The following is a 20,825-nucleotide window of genomic DNA, read 5'->3' as shown; positions in this document are numbered from 1 at the left end:
AGGGATTCTTCTTCTTCTGGAGCGACGACAACCCCTTGCCGACCGCCCCACGTACATTTACTGCGGGGCGGCGGCTTCTGTGCGCAGAATCCTGTACAGGCACGCGATTCTACACTTCTGGGTCTGGAGCGCACACATGCGCCACCAGAGACCAGCTTTCACTGTAATTGGACACAGCGGGAGCCAATCAGCGGGTCCAGCAGATTCGATGTCCACCGGGACCCGCCGATCGTTCCCGAGAGGCGCAGAACAGAAGTCTGCATCTGTGACCAGGGAAGATAGAGATCTTGTGTTTTGCTAAGCAGAAACACGGATCTTGATCTTCCCACAGTTGAAGCACCCCTCCACCCCCCCACACACACACAGAGTTGTAAACAAGGCAGACTGCCGTTCTGGGACAAGGGAACTAGAGATCCTGTGTTTGTGCTAAGCAGAAACACAGATCTATGTCTTTCCACAGTTAAAGCATTCCCCACACAGTTAGCACTCCCTACAAACACATTTAACCTCTTTGATCGCCCCTCTTTGATCGCCCCTGTTAACCCCTTCCCTGCCAGTCTCAGTACATTGACAGTGCATATTTTTTTTACAACTGATCACTGGATTGGTGTCACTGGTCCCCAAAAAAGTGTCACTTAATGTCTGATTTGTCCGCCGCAATGTCACAGTCCCAATATAAGTCACTGATCGCCGCCATTACTATTAAAAAAAAATAAATAAAAATTCCATAAAAATAACTCATAGTTTGTAGACGCTATAACTTTTGCGCAAACCAATATATGCTTATTGGGATTTTTTATTTTTTTTATCAAAAACATGTAGCACAATACATATTGTCCTAAATTGATGAAGAAATTTGATTTCTTATTTTTTTTTTATTGAATATATTTTATAGCAGAAAGTAAAAAATGTTTTTTTTTTTTTTATCAAAATTGACAGACTTTTTTGTTTACAGCACAAAAAATAAGAACCATACAGGTGAAGAAATACCACCAAAAGAAAGCTCTATTTGTGGGGAAAACAAGGACATCCATTTATTTGGGTATAGTGTCACATGACCATGCAAATGTCAGTTAAATAAAGCAGTGACTTTTCACAAAAAATGGCCTGGTCATGAAGGGGAGGGGGAGTAAATCTTTTGGTAGGGGGGGTGGAATTATGGTGTGGGGTTGTTCTTTTTAAGGGTTGGCCTTGGATTCTTATTTTCAGTGAAGGGAACTCTTAAGGTGTCAGCATAACAAGACATTTTGGACAATTTCATGCTCCCCATTTTGTGGGAACAGTTTGGGGATGGCCCCTTTCTGTTCCAACATGACTGCACACCAGTGCACAAAGCAAGGTCCATAAAGACATGGATGAGTGAGTTTGTGGTGGAGGAACCTGACTGGCCTGCACAGAGTCCTGACCACGGTTCGGCTGCCCCCATAGCAAGCAGGGAGGGGCCAGGATCAGCAACGAGTGTGTGTAAAGGCAGGTGTCCCAATACTTTTGGTAATATAGTGCATCTCGTAAATAAATTAAAAAATGTTTTCACATTAATCATTTCACAATTTTTCGTCACATGCATGCCATTTACATTTTCTATGTTTTCACTTTTACATTTTTTTACCTTTATCAGTTTATTCATTTTCATTATATATACACTGCTCAAAAAAAATTAAAAGGAACACTTTTTAATCAGAGTATAGCATCAAGTCAATTAAACTCCTGGTACATTGATCTGGTCAGTTAAGTAGCAGAGGGGGTTGTGAATTGGTTTCAGCTGCTTTGGTGTTAATGGTGAAATTAACAACAGGTGCACTAGATGGGCAACAATGAGACAACCCCCAAAACAGGAATGGTTTTACAGGTGGAGGCCACTGACATTTCTTTTCCCACTCATCTTTTCTGACTGTTTTTTATTAATTTTGCATGGGTCAGTGTCACTGCTGGTAGCATGAGGCGATACCTGGACCCTATAGAGGTTACACAGGCAGTCCAACTCCTCCAGGATGGCACATTAATACGTGCCACTGCCAGAAGATTTGCTGTGTCTCCCAGCAGTCTCAAGAACATAGAAACAGGCAGTTATTCTAGGAGAGCTGGACAGGGCCGTAGAAGGTCCTTAACCCATCAGCAGGACCGGTGCAAGGAGGGACAGGATGAGCACTGCCAGAGCCCTACAAAATGACCTCCAGCAGGCTACTGGTGTGAATGTCTGACCAAACAATCAGAAACAGACTTCATGAGGGTGGCCTGAGGGCCCCGGCGTCCTCTAGTGGGCCCTGTGCTCACTGTCCGGCACTGTGGAGCTAGAGCTGCACGATTCTGGCCAAAATGAGAATCACGATTTTTTAGCTTGGAATAAAGATCACGATTCTCTCACGATTCTCTGTGTAACAAAAAAAAATTGGGATAACTTTACTGTTACGTTTTTTTTTTTTATTCATTAAAGTTTATTAATTGCGTTTGAAAGACTGCTGCGCAAATATAGTGTGACATAAAATATTACAATCGCCATTTTATTCTGTAGGGTCTCTGCTAAAAAAATATATAAAATGTTTGGGGGTTCTAAGTACTTTTCTAGCAAAAAAAAATGATTTTAACTTGCAAGCAACAAGTGTCAGAGAAAGGTCTAGTCTTTAAGAGGTTAAACTTCCTTTCTCCCTGGCAGAGGGAAGGAAAAGATACAAATGTAATCATTTTGTTTATATTTACTGGGAGACTTAATGCTGATAGGCGTTTGCAGGAGGAAAGATACAATGTAATAATGTTGTTTATAGTTACTGGGAGTTTTCCACAGCTGTTTTCTCTGCTCCCTTAGCTATGCAAAGAATCGAGAATATGTCAGGTTTAGATCGTCAGGGGGGGTGAATCGAGATCGCGATTTTCATACGATTAATCGTGCAGCTCTATGTGGAGCTCGATTGGCATTTGCCATTGAACACCAGAATTGGCAGCTCTGCCACTGGCACCCTGTGCTTTTCATAGATAAGAGGTTCACCCTGAGCACATGTGACAGACATGAAAGGGTCTGGAGAAGCCATGGAGAATGTTATGCTGCCTGTGACATCGTTCAGCATGACTGGTTTGGTGGTGGGTCAGTGATGGTCTGGAGAGGCATATCCATGGAGGGATGCACAGACCTCTACAGGCTAGACAATGGCCCCCTGACTGCCATTAGGAGTCAAGATGAAGTCCTTGAACCTATTGTCAGACCCTACCCTGGTGCAGTGGTTTCTCCTGGTGCACGACAATGCCCGGCATCATATGGCGAGAGTATGCAGTCAGTTCCTGGAGGATGATGGAATTGATACCATTGAATGGCCCCCACGCTCGCCTGACCTAAATCAGATAGAACACCTCTGGGACATTATGTTTTGGTCCATCCATTGCCGCCAGGTTGCACCTCAATCTATTTAGGAGCTCAGTGATGACCTGGTCCTGATCTGGGAGGAAATACCCCAGGACACCATCCATTGTCTCATTAGCAGCATGCCCCGACGTTGTCAGGCATGCATAGAAGCACGTGGGGGCCATACAAACTACTGAGTACCATTCTGAGTTGCTGCAATGAAATTTCAGCAAGATCTAGTAGCCTGCTGGATCATTTTTTCACTTTGATTTTCGGGGTGTCTTTGAATTCAGCCCTCTGTAGGTTGATCATTTTCATCAAACGATGTGGACACCTTTCCTTCCTAACACATTACCCAGTCCATACCAGTATAGATATCTAGCATGATATTTTTCCACATTGAGATCTGATGTGTTTTTAAAGTGTTCCTTTAATTTTTTTGAGATCAATAGAGATTATATATATATATTTATTTTTATTTTTTTCCTTCTCCTTTTCATTATATTTTTTTCTTTACTTTAGTGCTAATTTTCTTTTTTGCTTAGTTTTTTTTTTCCATTTCCCGTTTTATTCTTTTTTTTTTTTTATGCTTTATATGTTTAATTATTTTTTTTTCTTATTTTCTCATAATGTGTTATTTTTCCTTTTTCCATGTGTGCAGTGTGCTTTTTTTCTTCCTATTCATAGTGGTCCCACTGAAACTTGAAGTGCCGCTCTAAGCTGAGAAAAGTCTCTCCACCGGTTGGAGCTGGCATCAATGCACCATTCAGGTGTAAAAGCATTATCAAAGAGAACAAAAGTAGTGATGCACCGAAATGTTGGCGGTCAAAAATAGGGTTTGTGCTGAAAGCAAAAAAATATGCCGATAATGCCCGCGATTTTACCGTGGTGTATGGCCTGGTCAGAAAGGGGGTAAAATCTTCCGGTCTTAAAGCGGTTAAAAATACGCTCATTGAGAATTTTTTTGTCAAAGACATGTAGCTAAATACATTTTGGCCTAAATATATGACAAAAATTGAATATATTGGATATTTTTTAACTGTCAAAGTAGAAAAAGTTATTTTTTTTCAAAATTGTCGCTTTTTTTTTTATAAATATCGCAAAAAAATGAAAAGCGCAGAGGTGATCAAATACCACCAAAAGAAAGCTCTGTTTGTGGGAAAAAAAGGACGTAAATTTTGTTTGGGTACGGCGTTGCACGACCGCGCAATTGTCAGTTAAATTCGCACAGTGCCGAATCGCAAAAAGTGGCAATGACGTAAGACAGCAAAATCCTCCGGTCCTAAAGTGGTTAATATCACTAACAATGAATGGCACCCAAACATGTGTTGCACGGTTTAAAGAGACTGTAAACGATCACCTTGTAGAACAACCCATTCAGTTTAAAATATAAATGAAAGGCAAAACATTTTTGTATAGATATAAAAAAAAAATACTTTAAAATATATATACACCGGTATATATATATATAAATAAATAGATCACATTCCCTCTGTTCTCAGCTGCATAAGAGCTGGGGGAGGAAAAGCAGCAGCACACAGAGCTTGCCAGTGAATGGCTGTGCAGAGGGGGGCGTGTCAGGACACGTCTGATCATTGGAGGAGAGTACACTGAGTTCCCAGCATAGCTAGAGAAGTGAACACTGTGTGCTCTCATGCTTAGTGTGGTCAGTTTTTCATAGGGAAGCAGAGGGACTGGCAGGAACACCAGGTATTTCACACACAGGAAAGAATACAAAGAGAAACAAAGAACTTTCTCATACAAGGTACAGCAAGGCATTTAAAATGTTGGGGTAACAAACGCTTTGTGTTCCAGAACCGCAGACAGAATCACGATTCCTGTATATAAGAGTGATCCTGTGAGCGAGGTCTTTAAAACTGCAGCTTGCACTAATCACTCCCCAATCAGTTGGTGTGAAAAGCTAAAAATGATCAATAAATGTGCTGCGCAGAAAGTAATAAAACGAATTCAGTCGTAGGGGAGGGGCCAGGCGAGTGTCGGTGATCAGAATACTCCACAGTGGCGGACGCGCTGAATCGAATCCCACTGTAACGGGTCTGCGCTCGGCCATCCGTCATTTTACAATATATTAAAGAGAGTGAACTACCCAACTTGTGCCATCATCCAAAATAATATAGGAAATGGGAGTTTGTAGGGGTATCTTGGGCTGGAAAACCAGAACCCAAATTGGTTCCACACAAAAACGAAAGACTGGACTTTCTAAGGCACATCATGAAATGAATCATAGCGACTCACAGATTCTTTTAAAACATAATTTTTTTCACAAAATAGGGTTACAATAAAATGAATTGAAAGGACAAGGTGTCCTAACAAAACATATAAGACATATGTGAAGACAGTGAGTTTGTTTAAAAACGAATAACCCAAAACTATTTTTACCCATATAGTCTACCATTGACGAATGGGAAAATAGTGTGGTTTATTATAAGTTCACAAAGTTATTTTGAAATAACATCAGATACATATTCACATCTGATATTTGGGTCTACGCGTTTCGCAGCGTGCTTCTTCAGGACCGTATTTATACATCAGAAGTTTGCGGCGGGACATGCAGCAGATACCAAACATATCAGCCTGAAACCTCCAGCTTTGATTTCCAACTCTTTGGGGGATTATTGCTCTTTGAGTGGAACCTATCAGCATCTATAAATACGACTCAAATAAACATTGGCAGTCCATACATTGGGCGATCTACTAAGATGCTGCTGCTCGGCTTCCCTTGAGTGTTAAACGACCTAATTATACCTCTTATTTGGCCATCAACTATTTTGGAAAGATATATTATTCCGCTCCTCCCCATTTCTGGATGATATACAATACACAGGCTGTTCTGTCCGCCACTATATCAAAATCTCAGATATCTTGAGGGCTTGCTTTGACCCCAGGATTTACCAATTCGGAGTCTACCTTACCTGTACATTTCTACATGGTTAAGGGTTCATTCTAAAAAGGTCTATATCATGTAGGCACAAGTCAAGACCCCTTCTCTTCTGGCGTCCTCTATGCTCGCCTGGGAGACGTTGGCTATACCCTACTACAGAAACTTCTGATGTATAAATACAGTCCTGAAGAAGCACGCTGCGAAACGCGTAGACCCAAATATCAGATGTGAATATGTATCTTATGATGTTATTTCAAAATAACTGTGAACTTATAATAACCCACACTATTTTCCCATTCGTCAATGGTAGACTATATGGGTAAAAATAGTTTTGGGTTATTCGTTTTTAAACAAACTCATTGTCTTCACATATGTCTTATATGTTTTGTTAGGACACCTTGTCCTTTCAATTAATTTTATTGTAACCCTATTTTGTAATAAAATTATGTTTTAAAAGAATCTGTGAGTCGCTATGATTCATTTCATGATGTGCCTTAGAAAGTCCAGTCTTTCGTTTTTGTGAGGAACCAATTTGGGTTCTGGTTTTCCAGCCCAAGATTCCCCTACAAACTCCCATTTCCCGTCATTTTACAACTTGTGTATTCCATGCTTGGATAGATTGGTGCGCTCTAGCGCCAATTACATGTGAGTGACACTTATGTCTTTATAATAAAGCTGATTTTACCATACGTTATTTGCACCATGAATTTATGTTTTTCCCCCATATGGGAGAGCTGCTGAAGCTATATACAGTCCTGGCTTCATACACATTTTTACCAATAAAATTCCATGACTTCAAGTTAATATTCATGACCTAATGTTTCATGAAATGTCTATGTACAGTATACATGTTAAGAAGAAAATCCATGTTACACCCATTTCCCTGGCATTACTACACACTAACATTAGCTGAAACTGCGTTACCCCCATAGACTGTAAAAAAGGTTACCCCACGCAGAGAGCGTCACGTAACTGATAGCGCAAAAGTTAACTATTATAATTTAACCAATTTTATCAACTATATGCGAATATGCTGGAGAAAGAAAAAGATTTGATGGGCGCTCCTGCTTGGGGATAAAGCTTCAGTTCAGGCAGTCATGATGGATAAGGTGCAGCCGGACTGGTATGGATGGCACAGATGCACAAATGCGGCCCTTACACCGAGGGCAGCTCTCTGTTAGGCCAAAGCAACAGTCCCATGAACAGGCAGAAAAGAGAGAAAGGCGCCACTCAGTGTAGCAGATGTACAGTAAATAATTTTATTGACACATTAAAGTGGAGTTCCACCCATTTTTAATACGTTGGATTACATAGATGTATGTAATCCCCTTTAAAACGACTTTTACCAATGGAAACTTTTTTTTTTTTTTGCTAGTAAATACCTTATTTTCTCGTTTATTCCTCCTCTCCTCACTTCCGGGTCCGATCGGCGATGACGTCATTCGGCGATTCGCAGTGTGTGCTGGGATGTATTCCATACCAGAAATCTTGCAGTATTACCCAGGAGCTGAGCTGTACTGTGTGTATTCAGGCCGTGACCTGCCCCGCCTTCTCTCAGTGAGTTGTACTGTATACATTGTATTCAGGCCGTGCTCTGCCCCGCCTCCGCCCCCTCTCAGTGAGTTGTACTGTATACATTGTATATTCAGGCCGTTCTCTGCCCCGCCTCCTCTCAGTGAGCAAGGACTGAAAGCATTATATCCTCACTGAGCTCACTGAGAGGAGGCGGGGCGGAGGCGGGGCAGAGAACGACCTGAATACAATGCATACAGTACAACTCACTGAGAGGAGGCGGGGCGGAGGCGGGGCAGAGCACGTCCTGAATACAATGCATACAGTACAACTCACTGAGAGGAGGTGGGGCAGAGCACAGCCTGAATACAATACATACAGTACAACTCACTCAGAGGAGGTGGGGCAGAGGCAGGGCAGGTCACGGCCTGAATACACACAGCACAGCTCAGCTCCTGGGTAATACTGCAAGATTTCTGGCATGGAATACATCCCAGCACACACTGCGAATCGCTAAATGACGTCATCGTCGATCGGACCCGGAAGTGAGGAGAGGAGGAATAAAGCAGAAAATAAGGTATTTACTAGCAAAAAAAACAGAATTTTTGTAAAATCTTACCTGTAAAATTCCTTTCTCTGAGTCCTCCGACAGTCGCCGCCTCTTCATATTCGTCACATATGGGGGTATTAGACTTTGCTCCGAAGGAGTAGCTAGGCAACAGAATATGTTAACATTAAAGCTTTTAACATATCCCACCCTCAAGGGGTGGTCCCCTCAGTCAATACCCTCCTACTTCCTGCAACCATATCTCAGTTTTAGTGGAATAGCAGTAGAGTATACAACCAAACCCCAAAAGAGGGGCGGGGGCGGCGACTGTCGGAGGACTCAGAGAAAGGAATTTTACAGGTAAGATTTTACAAAAATTCCGTTTTCTCTTACGTCCTCCGACAGTCGCCGCCTCTTCATATTCGTCACATATGGGGACGTCCCAAAGCAGTGCAAACATGAGGGGTGGAAAACGCATCCGCGCCGAAAGGCAACGCAGTCTCCGCATCAAAGAAAGGAACCTTACCAAAGGAAGGAACCCAGCTGGGCAACAGGAAAAAACAGGTGCTCAACAGGAGCAACAACCCAGGAAAAGACAAATAACCAGGGGATAAAAAACCTATCCCAACAGCCAGTGGTCCCCATAAGGGACCCTAGGGAATCGCCGCACTAAGAACCTTGCGGCCAAAGGAAGCATCCGCCGATGCCTGAACATCTACTTTGTAGAATTTTGTGAAAGTGTGCACGGTCGACCAAGTCGCCGCCTTACACACCTGGGCTACAGAAGCCCCATGACGACAGGCCCAAGACGTACTCAGAGATCTAGTAGAGTGCGCCTTCACAGGTACAGGGGGAACCTTCCCCTGCAAAGCATAGGCCTGTTCAATGGTCTGCCTGATCCATTTGGCGATGGTAGAGGCCGACGCCGCCATGCCCTTCCGAGGACCCTCTGGAAGGACAAACAAGGAATCCGTCTTTCGAAAAGACTCAGTCGATTTAAGGTAAACCCTTATCGCCCAAACAACATCCAAAGAATGTAATCTCACCTCCTTTGGATGTTTAGGCTTCGCGCACAGCGAAGGCAAGACAATATGCTCATTAAGATGGAATTCCGAAACTCGTTTCGGAAGAAAAGAAGGATTAGGTCGCAAGACCACCTTATCCAAATGAACAACCAGATACGGAGACTTGCAGGACAAAGCTGCCAGCTCCGACACTCTGCGAGCCGAAGTGATCGCCACCAAAAAGGCGACCTTTTTGGACAACATAGACAACGAGATCTCCCTGATCTGTTCAAAAGGAGCACGTTGCAACACAGAAAGAACGAGATTCAAGTCCCAAGGGGGCAGAGGATCCCTCCTAGGAGGAACCAGATGCCGCACACCCTGAACAAAAGTGCCAACCAAGGAGTTGGAAGCCACGGGACGTTGAAACAGAACGGCCAGCGCAGACACCTGACCCTTTATCGTAGCCAGCGCGAAACGCTGATCGACACCCGTTTGAAGGAAGGACAGCACTCGGGAAACCGAGTACGTGCGGGGTGAAAACCCCCTGGACTCACACCAGGCAAAATAGGCCTTCCAAGTACGGTAATAAACCTTCCCCGAGGAAGACTTCCTCGCGTTGATCAAAGTATGAACGACCTCTGGGGAGAGACCCTTCTCCCTCAGGACCTCGGTCTCAACAGCCAGGCCGTCAAAGCCAGCGACTGTAAAGCAGGATGGTATATCGGCCCTTGAGACAGGAGATCGTCTCGAAGAGGCAGACGCCACGGGGCGTCGACCGCCAGATTCACAAGGTCTGCGTACCAGGACCGGCGAGGCCAGTCCGGTGCCACAAGAATCACCGTGCTGCGTTCCGAGTGTAACCTGCGAAGGAACCTGGACAGCAACTGAATCGGTGGAAACGCGTACATCAGCCTGTACTGATGCCACGGGGCCACTAACGCGTCCGACGCGTCTGCCCGAGGGTCGCGCGTCCTTGCCACGAACCTTCCCACCTTGTTGTTGAGACGAGACGCGAACAGGTCCACATCTGGAAGACCCCACTTCGCGCACAACATCTGGAAGACAGTCGGGTGGAGAGACCACTCCCCCTGATCCAGGGTCTGGCGACTCAGATAGTCCGCCTGCCAGTTCTCCACCCCCGGAATGTGAACCGCCGTTATCGCTGGGACATGAGTCTCGGCCCAAGTCAGAATGTCGGCCACTTCTCGAGCCGCTCGGGCACTCCTGGTGCCCCCTTGGTGGTTGATGTAGGCCACCGCCGTGGCATTGTCCGTCTGCACCCGAACCGGGCAGCCCCGCAGCCGGTCCGTCCAGCGATGAAGACAGAGATTTATCGCACGCAATTCCAGAATGTTGATCGGAAGGGAGGACTCCCCCTCCGACCAAGTCCCCTGGGCGGACAGAACGCCCAGAACACCACCCCAGCCCGACAGGCTGGCATCCGTGGTGATTACCGTCCACGAGATAGGACGAAACGACTTGCCCCCGGACACCATCGGGGACTGGAGCCACCACAGAAGGTCTCTTCTGGTGCGATGACTCAACGAGATTTGAAGATCCAGAGACTGAGGTCGCCCGTCCCACATGGACAGGATCTCCGCTTGGAGGCCCCGCGTGTGAAACTGGGCGAAGGGAATCGCCTCGAAAGCCGAGACCATCAATCCCAGACATCTCATGCACGTCCTTAGAGACGAGTGCGGAACGTCCCTGAGGGACCTGACTTCCTCCTGGAGAGTCCTGAGTTTGTCTTCCGGCAGGAAGACCTTCGCCTGTACCGAGTCCAGAATCATTCCCAGGTAGGGAAGACGAACCGACGGACTCAGCGTCGACTTTGGATAATTTATCGTCCAACCAAACTCCTGCAGAGTTTGCATCGTGACAGACAGGTCCTCCTCCAGACCCTGGCTGGTCGCAGACCGAACCAGAATGTCGTCCAGATATTCCAGGACAGAAATGCCCTGGGCCCTCAACAATGCCAGAACCGGTGCAAGCACCTTGGTGAAGACCCGCGGAGCCGAGGCGAGACCAAAAGGCAACGCCACGAACTGGTAGTGATCCTCCGCAATGGCAAATCGAAGGTACCTCTGGTGACCCTCGAAAATGGGGATGTGAAGATACGCATCCTTCAAATCGATGGAGGCCATGAATTCGCCCAGAACCAGGGCAGCCACCACCGACCGCAGGGATTCCATGCGGAACTTGCGAACCCGCACAGAGCGGTTCAGAGCCTTCAAGTCCAGAATTGGACGAACCTTGCCCTCCTTTCTGGGCACGGTGAACAGATTGGAATAAAACCCCCGAAATCTGTCCCGATGAGGCACCGGAACTACCACTCCCTGAGCCCTCAGGTCCCGCACCGCCAGGTGTAGGTCCCGCAAACGCTCTGGAGACAGTTGAAGATTTGAGGGGAAAAATCTGCTCTCCGGCCGAGAGAGAAACTCGATCTTGTAACCAGATCGAACGATCTCCTGAACCCATCTGTCCCGCACACGGGCCAACCAGGGCTGAAGAAAACCGAGCAAGCGTCCCCCCACCCCAAAACTGGGTGAGGGCGCCCCTTCAGGCCGCACTGTTATGGGCTGCGGACCCGGATTGACCGGACTTCTGTTTACCAGACCAGGGCTTCTTCTGAGAGCCTTGACCTTTGAATGGCTTGCCCTTGTAGTGCGGCCGAAAGGCACGAAAGGACCCCTGAGGGGGCCGAAAATTAGCATGCTTCTTCCCAGAAGCCCCCTTAGCCTTGGGGAAATGGGGCAAGAGAGTGCTCTTACCACCGGTGATCCCCTTAATCAACACATCCAAGGACTCCCCAAAAAGGCGAGACCCATCATAAGGCAGATTGGCTAAGGTCTTACGTGAGGACTGGTCCACCGACCAACATTTCAACCAAACCAGGCGGCGAGACAACACCGCCACGCTGTGCACACGTGCAGCCAACGGAACCAGGTCCAGGTCCGCATCACACAGATACATGACACCCTGGTGGATTTGATCCACCATATCCAGGGTCGCCGGCGAGGCCGAATCGGCCACTAGGACGCGCCTAAGCATCTGCGTCCAACTTGCGATCGCCTGGGCCGCCATGAGAGAAGCAAACAGAGCCTTAAGCATAGAACCCGTAACAGAATAAGTATGACGGGCAAGAGACTCCAATCTCCTATCCGTGGCATCACGGAACACAGGGGAATCCTCTGCAGGAATCGCAGTGGATTTGTTTAAAACCGCAATTGCGTGATCCACTGGGGGAGGCACACACCACCTTTCATCAGTGGAAGGCGAGAAAGGATAACGCAGTTTGAACCTACTTGGTACAGCAAAAGGTTTGCGCAGATTGCGCCATTGTTCCTTAACAGCGCGCTGAAAATCATCATTGCAGGGAAAAACCTGCGGCGTCCTGCGTTTTCTCTGCGTCCCATAAGCCGCCAAGGCAGCGGGGGGACACACTTCATCCTGCAAACGCAGCGTTTGCTTTATGGAAGCAATCAATTCATCCATGATTGCAAGCTCTTCAGGCGAGCCAGGGGGAGAATTATCAACCCCTTCAACTTCAGCCTCCACCTCGGACCCCACTAGATCCAGGGAGGAGCGGGACCCCGATAAGGAGGCCCCCGCCATAACAGCCCCATCACCTTCACCCTCAGAATCAGAGGAAAGAGCAACTCTGGGCCTCTTAGTAGATTGAGCAGCCACCAACATCTGCACCTGAGCAGCAAGGCCAGCCACAATAGTGGCTAAATCCCCCCCTGGGGGGGAAACAGCGGTCCCCTGGCTTTCCACCAAGGCGGTAGGAAATTTGCCCTCCTGAGACTCCATTGCCCCTATAACAAATGCCGGATAATAAAGGGTTAACTGCCCCTTTAACCACTTAAGCCCCGGAGGATTTGGCTGCTAAACGACCAGAGGGTATTTTGCGATTCGGCACTGCGTGACTTTAACGGACAATTGCGCGGTCGTGCGACGCTGTACCTAAACGAATTTGGCGTCCTTTTTTTCCCACAAACAGAGCTTTCTTTTGGCGGTATTTGATCACCTGTGCGATTTTTTGATCACGCGCTATAAACAAAAAAAGAGCGTAAATTTTGCAAAAATAGCAATATTTTTCCCTTTTTTTTATATGAAATTCCCCCAAAAAAAAATGTAAAAATCAAAATTTTTTAATATTTTCGGCCAATTTGTTTTATGCTACCTATGTTTGGTAAAAAAAAAAAAAATCGCAAAAAGCGTATTTTGATTGGTTTGCGCAAAAGTTATTGCGTTTACTAACAAAGGGAAAGATTTTTGTCATTTTTGTTGTTTTTTTTTTAACGCGTAATGGCGGCGATCTGCGATTTTTTTTGCGGTACTGCGACATTGCGGCGGACAGATCGGACCCTTGACTGACATTTTTGACACTTTTGGGGTTACCAGTGACATTTCTACAGTAATCAGTGCTATATATATGCACTGTTACTGTAAAAATACACTGGTAGTGAAGGGGTTAACTTTATTTGAGAGGGAGGGGCTGTGTGTGTCCCTAGGGGCGTGATTCTAACTGTGATTGGCTGTGGCTTCAACTGTATGCAGAGTGATCAATGGATCTACATAGTAGATCCATGTGATCAGCTCTCATACAGAGAGGAGAATGACAGGCAGCTTGTTTACACAAGCTGCCTGACTTTCTCCCTCTCCCCCGCCGATCGCAGAGTGGCCGGCGGCGATCGGGTCTGCCGGTCACACGCGCGGGGGGGGGTCCGTGACCACGCGGGAGCGGGAGCGCGCCTCCGGCGGCGCGCGCTCGCTCCCTAAACCCTCACAGGCGAGCGACGTAGACCTACGTCACTTTGCCTGTGAGGGGCTGACCGCCGCCGTAGATAGTCGTGCGGCGGTCGGCAAGTGGTTAACAAGCGCGGCGAGCGCAGCCCACCGCACCACACACAAGCACAATGAGACCCCCACAGGGAATATTAAACTTAACACAGGCAATGGATAGCAAGAACAGAAGGATAAAACCTGAGGAGACCCTCGCCGCTGCTGCTGCCTCGATCGGTGTTCCTGGAGAAGAGGAAGTGATGCTGCCAGGGCGCTCTATGAAAGCCTATGGGAGGCTACAAGAAAATGGCCGCCATGCATGTAGAACATGCGGCCGGAGCGAGTGTAGGCAAAATGGCGCCGTTTGGCGCCGAAACCGCCGCTCCACAGTACAGTAATGCACACATGTCATCCATGTATAAAAACACATGTCAGATCGCCGCAGCGATCGCTGTATAATGCCCAAACATGCCAAAAAAACATGCCCCACAGCACACAGCTTCTCACACTGACCAGTCTGACACACACAGTGTCATACAGCTCCCCCCCCCCCCTTGCAGCCCACAGCATGCAGCCGAGAGATAGGGAGACAAACAGTGTGAATAGAGGCAGGTTACACAGTCCGACTGACACCCCCCCAGACAGACAGGTCCCCACATAAATACACTTACCTCACATGGCGTGGGGGACTCGCACAGGCGAACAAGCCGCTGCACATGAGGCAGGGAGAGTCGCATACAAGACGCACAGAATGGGGGTTAAGAAACCGCACAGCGTCCAGTGAGGTAGCCACCTCACCAATCATCCCTGCACCGAACAGGGATGGGTCGTTCACTGTGCCAGGAGCGTTACCTGGCTGAACGCTCGATGGCAGGCTGGGAAGCCACTGACCCACGACCTGCGACCAGGGGGATCAACCCGAGACCCAGCCCGCATGATCCTCTTCATCAGAAGAACTAACTAACGCTGACAAAAATAACAGCTAAGTAAAGGTAGAGAGAAAACTCAAACAAAAATTCAAAAAAGAAGAAAGAGTCTGGGGCACAAAGCCCCAGCACAGAGAGAGCCAGCCACTCCTGACAAGCTAGACATTAAAACTGAGATATGGTTGCAGGAAGTAGGAGGGTATTGACTGAGGGGACCACCCCTTGAGGGTGGGATATGTTAAAAGCTTTAATGTTAACATATTCTGTTGCCTAGCTACTCCTTCGGAGCAAAGTCTAATACCCCCATATGTGACGAATATGAAGAGGCGGCGACTGTCGGAGGACGTAAGAGAAAAAAAGTTTCCATTGGTAAAAGTCGTTTAAAGGGGATTACATAGATCTAAAGTTCCGAAAATGGGTGGAACTCCACTTTAAAAACTTACATGGAGGTAAGCGTCTATCTTCCTAGCTCGGCGTCCTTCTGGGTCCGCGGGGTTTCCATCCCAGGCTGGCCATCAGCCGGGAGATGACACTAGGGGAGAACCAATCAGATTGAGGCAGCGGTGAAGCGCATACCTCGCTGGAGGGCCGCACGAACGTTATGACGCAAGGGGGGGGGCGGTAACCGATTTTGGAGCATTCGTGAACCGCTCCTTCAAGGAGTGGCGCCTTTCTCTCAAATTTCCATGACTTTTCCAAAACTTTGTTGGTTAAATTGTTTTCCAAAACGTATCCAGGCCTGGAAATTGCCATTGTAAAATGACATAACTCTTCCAGGTTTTTCATGACCGTACGAACCCTGCTGTACCTAGTATTGGGAGCCCGGATTGAATGGGAAAAAACAGGAGATCATCCACCGTCAGCTCTATCAGCTCCTTTAGACCAAGCTTAAAGCGGAGTTCCAGCCATTTACTCACCTGTCCAACGGTCCAGCGATGCGGCCGCCCGAAGCCTCGATCCTCTCCCTCGGCGCCGGCATCACTGCTGTGGGCACCCGGCTGTCACAGTTTGCGGCTTCACACCCGAGTACCCACTTCGCATGCGCGAGTCGCGCTGCGCGTCGTGATTGGCCGGCAATCTTCTGGGACCTTTGACATGTCCCAGAAGATTGCAGGGAGAGAGGGGGAGAGGAGAACTTCCGTTCAGGGTGCCGCGGCGCTCCGAGCGGAAGTGGGAGCGGGTACATGTCAAAACTAGGTACCCGCTCCCCCCCCAAACAAATGACATGCCAAATGTGGCATGTCAGGGGGGTAGAATACCTATGAGAATCCACCCATGGGGGGGGGGCGCACAAGAGTAGGGGGTAACACATCCAACAAGCCGTTCTATGGTTTCATTTGTTCTCACAGCACTGGTGATTGGGATCACACATCACCTTTTCATCAATTTATTATAATTATTCACCACCTGTTTGATACTTTTTATCACTCTTTATTTGTGTTTTTATATTTTATGAAGGAATTTATTTATACATCCCTGGTTATTTTAAAATTAGTTTTATCACTTTCTGTGCAGCACTTTTATCGATCCATCTTTAGAATCCCGATTCCGCTATGCAGAGATGTGACTGGGCCCTAACACAGCCAACAACGTGTTGCAGGATCCGTTCTCATCTGAGCAATGCTACAATTTTTTTTTACATTTTAGGTTTTGCTCCTATTACATCTGATCTGTGGATACCAGCCAATGGATGTCCGCCGCCTCCCGCTGATCGTCAGGCAGAGACACAGAAGGCAGCTCTGCATATGTAACCAAGACTGAACTCCAATCGGAGGAGGGGGATCGAGTTTGTATTAAATCCATCACTTCCGTTAGTAAATGCAGCACATATAGTACATAAACACTGGCTAGGCACACATTTAATTCTTTGATCGCCCTAGCTGTTTAACCCCTTCCCAGCCAGTGTCATTAGCACAGTGACAGTGCACATTTTTTCTTTAGCACTGATCAATGTATTAGTGTCACTGGTTCCCACAAAGTGCCAGTTAGTGTCCGATTGTCCGCCGCAATACAGCAGTCCCCCTACAAGTCCTTGATCACTGCCATTAAGCCCCTTTCACCCTTGTGCGACCTAAAAGCCGTGCGATTTTGACTGGGACTTAAAGCAATGCCTGTGTACTCTTGAGGTCTATGGACCTCAAAACGCATCAAAGTCGGACCCACATTGGTGCAGGGACGGCTTGAAGTCGCACAGATTTCAACGGTACTCACTGGAAATCATGGAGTACGACTTGTCATGCAACTTTGCAGTCTCAAGTTGCACACGTGTGAAATGTTTCTTACTAGTATAAAGAAAAAAAAAATCCAGTTTATATTCCACGGTTTGTACACGCAATAAATTTTGCACAGACCAATCAATATACAGTAAACCGCCGCTCCCATCGCGGTTCAGTTTTTGCGGCCCCGGTATATTGTGTTTTTTTCTGTAATGTTATTTTACTATATAAATCATTAAAAATTAAATATTGTTGTGTTTTCCATTGCTCTGTCTCTCAGTATCTTTTATGTGTTTAAATGAGTTTCTATTGTTTTAAAAGTGTGTTTAACCACTTCCCGCCCACCCTATAACAGAATGACGGCGGGAATGTGGTTGTGTTATCCTGACCGGACATCATATGATGGCGGCAGGATAACACAGCTCTGGGCGCCCCCGGGGGCGTGCAGAGCGGCGATCGGTGATGCGAGGTGTCAATCTGACACCCTGCATCTCCGATCTCGGTAAAGAGCCTCTGACGGAGGCTCTTTACCATGTGATCAGCCATGTCCAATCACGGCTGGTCACATAGTAAATAGGAACAGCCGTTGATTGGCTTTCCTTAGTTCGTGCCTGACAGGCACGAGTAAAGGAGCGCCGATCGGCGGCTCCCCTGACAGGGGGGGGGGGGGTCGGCATTGGTAATCAGATCATTGATTACCAGTGCAGACCCTCGGGGGGGGGGGGGATGCCACTAGATCCACCAGGGATGCCCACTATGACCCCAGGGATGCCCACTATGGCCACCAGGGATGGCAATCAGGGCTCAGGGAGCCCCTCCATTGCCCTCCCCATCAGTGCTGCCCGCCAGTGTCCTCCCTATCAGTGCTGCCCACAAGTGCCCATCATTGCCATCCTTTAGTGTCGCCCACCAGTGCCCATTATTGCCCACCAGTGCCGCCTATCAGTGCCCATTAGTGCCCGTCAGTGCCGCTCCATCAGTGCCCACCAGTGTCGCCTATCAGTGCCCATTAGTGCCCGTCAGTGCCACCTATCAGTGCCCATCAGTGCCGCCTATCAGTGTCCATCAATGCCGCCTATCAGTGCCCAGCAGTGCCGCCTATCAGTGCCCATCAATGCTGCATATCTGTGCTACCTATCAGTGCTACCTATCAGTGCCACATATCAGTGCCACATATCAGTGCCGCCCCATCAGTGCCGCCCCATCAGTGCCGCCCCATCAGTGCCGCCCCATCAGTGCCGCCCCATCAGTGCCGCCCCATCAGTGCTGGAAAAAAAACTTATTTACAAAATTGTATAATATAAACAAAAAAACTTTTTTTTTTTTTCAAACTTTTCGGACTTTTTTTTATTTGTTTAGCAAAAAGGAAAAAACCCAGAGGTGATCAAATACCACCAAAAAAAAAGCTCTATTTGTGGGGGGAAAATGACATAAATTTGGTGTAGGTACAGTGTTGCATGACCGCGCAATTGTCATTCAAAATGTAACAGCGCTAAAAGGGGAAAATTGGCCTGGGCGGGAAGGGAGGGAAGTGCCCTGTATTAAAGTGGTTAAAGACCTTAAGTGTCCATTCACATTGATCCGACTTGTCAGGCGACTGGTCAGCCTGACAAGTCGCGGTCCTCCCGCTCCCACTGTGTAGTACAGGAGTCGTTCTAATAGGAGCGACACAAGTCGATCCAACTTAGAAAAAGTGTCCTGTACTACTTCGGGGCGACCTTGGAGCGACTTGCATAGACATTCATGTTATGAAGTCCGTGCAAGTCGCGCTGCATGCGACTTCACAGGTCGCCCCCTAAGTCAGAGCGACCTGATGTGAACCGAGTCCAAATGAGTTTCTTTGGTTTTAAAAGGGTGTTTAAAGACCTTAAGGCTACGTTCACATGTTGGCGTAGCGGATCGCGGGCAGAATCACCGCGATTCTGCCCGCGATCCGGAAATCATTGCAAATCGCGGGACGCCTGTGCGTCGCTGTTGATTTGCAATGGCACCCCAAACGCTGTGCAATGTTACTGCGATTTCCGCCTGCTGAATCGTGGTAACATCCCGCAAACAAACTCGCAGGTCGCATGACGCCCCCAAAGAAGCTCTTGTACCTTTTTTGGGCGTCATGCGACCCGCAACTTTGTTTGCGCAATGTTACCACGATTCGGCAGGCGCAAATCGCGGCAACATCGCACAGCGTTTGGGGTGCCATTGCAAATCAACGGCGACACACAGGCGTCCCGCGATTTGCAATGATTCCCGGATCGCGGGCAGAATCGCGGTGATTCTGCACATGATCCGCTACGCTAACATGTAAACGTAGCCTAAAATGCTTTTAGAAGTACAGCGACAGTTAAAAAAAACATGCTTACGGTGTATTTTATAGGGTTTTTCTATTTCGCGGATTTTCACTTTTCGCGGGTGGGTCCGGAACATAACGGAGGGGGGTTTACTCAGCGCTTATTGGGATTTTTTTATTTAATGTTATTACCAAAAACGTGTAGAGAATACATATTATCCTACATTTATGTAGAAATTTGATTTTTTTTTTTACATTTTTTTTATTATTGGGAATGCAGAAAGTAAAAAAAATGGTTTTTTTTTTTTAAAACTGTCGCATTTTTTTTTTTTTTTTATATATATATCGCAAAAAATTAAAAACCGCAGAGGTGATCAAATACCACCAAAAGAAAGCTCTATTTGTGGGGGGAAAAGGACATCAATTGTATTTGGGTACAGCGTCGCACGACCGCGCAATTGTCAGGTAAAATAACGCAGTGCCGAATCGCAAAAAATAGCCTGGTCGTGAAGGGGGGGGGGGTAAAACTTCAAGTGGATTAAATAATATTTGTCATATAAAATATATATAAAAAATGTCATATAAAATAATATTATTAAATAATAATTGTCAGTTAGAGTAACGCAGTACCAGATCGCAAAAAATGGCCTGGTCGTGAAGGGGGGGGGGGTAAATCTTCAAGTGGATAATTCCCTTCGCTTTTCCAACACTGGGGCATTTATTATTTTGCAGGAGGCGCTCTGACTTATTGGGGGGAGGGGTGTTTAGATCCACCTTCCTTCTGTGATCAGACCTGCAGACTGGGTGGAGCCCCCCTTTAATTTATTCTGCCTATGCCTTGGCTCCTCCTCTTCATATCAGGCAAGCTGCAGCACTACAAATCCCAGCAAACCCCAAAGGAGGCCACCCTATGGCCATGTAAGGGGTGGTTACCTTTCACAGAGGTCTCTCTATACCTCTGGGAGGGGCAGGGACCGCGGCCCCTCCATCTTGGATCCCTATTACCCCCCGGACAGAGAAATATATGGGGCCCCAGGCAGTACAGAACCCCCTCTCAGCACACACATGGAGAAAACAGCTTTACAAGTCAGGATGGCGCCGATATCCATCAGATTCCACACCGCTTACCCGCTCTCTACTCCTTCTTCTCCAAGGATGGGGACGGGAAATCGGCGCCAAGCTCCGGGAATCTACTTCCGGTTAATAGTGGTTGGCAAAACCAGCTAAGGACCCCCCAGAACGTGTTTGCCAATCGAGGCTGTCCAACGTAGTGCCTGCAGCAAACATTTAACTAGTGCACGAGTATATG

The 20,825-nt window shown here is 47.3% G+C and overlaps 1 protein-coding gene across 1 annotated transcript in view; it reads right to left on the bottom strand.

Moving 5' to 3' along the window:
* The window catches only part of DDX39B (DExD-box helicase 39B), a 58,894-nt gene extending 38,183 nt beyond the window's left edge, over window positions 1-20,711 (bottom strand). The window contains exon 1 of the mRNA XM_082264632.1: window positions 20,645-20,711. The gene's annotated coding sequence lies outside the window, so the exon portion shown is untranslated. The remainder of the gene's footprint in view (window positions 1-20,644) is intronic.
* Window positions 20,712-20,825: the final 114 nt, after the last annotated feature.

This window comes from Pelophylax lessonae (genome assembly GCF_965119305.1).
Source record: "Pelophylax lessonae genome assembly, chromosome: 7".
Lineage (NCBI taxonomy): Eukaryota > Metazoa > Chordata > Amphibia > Anura > Ranidae > Pelophylax > Pelophylax lessonae.
Note: the sequence above shows the minus strand (reverse complement) of the source record. Positions and strands in the feature narration are given on the sequence as shown.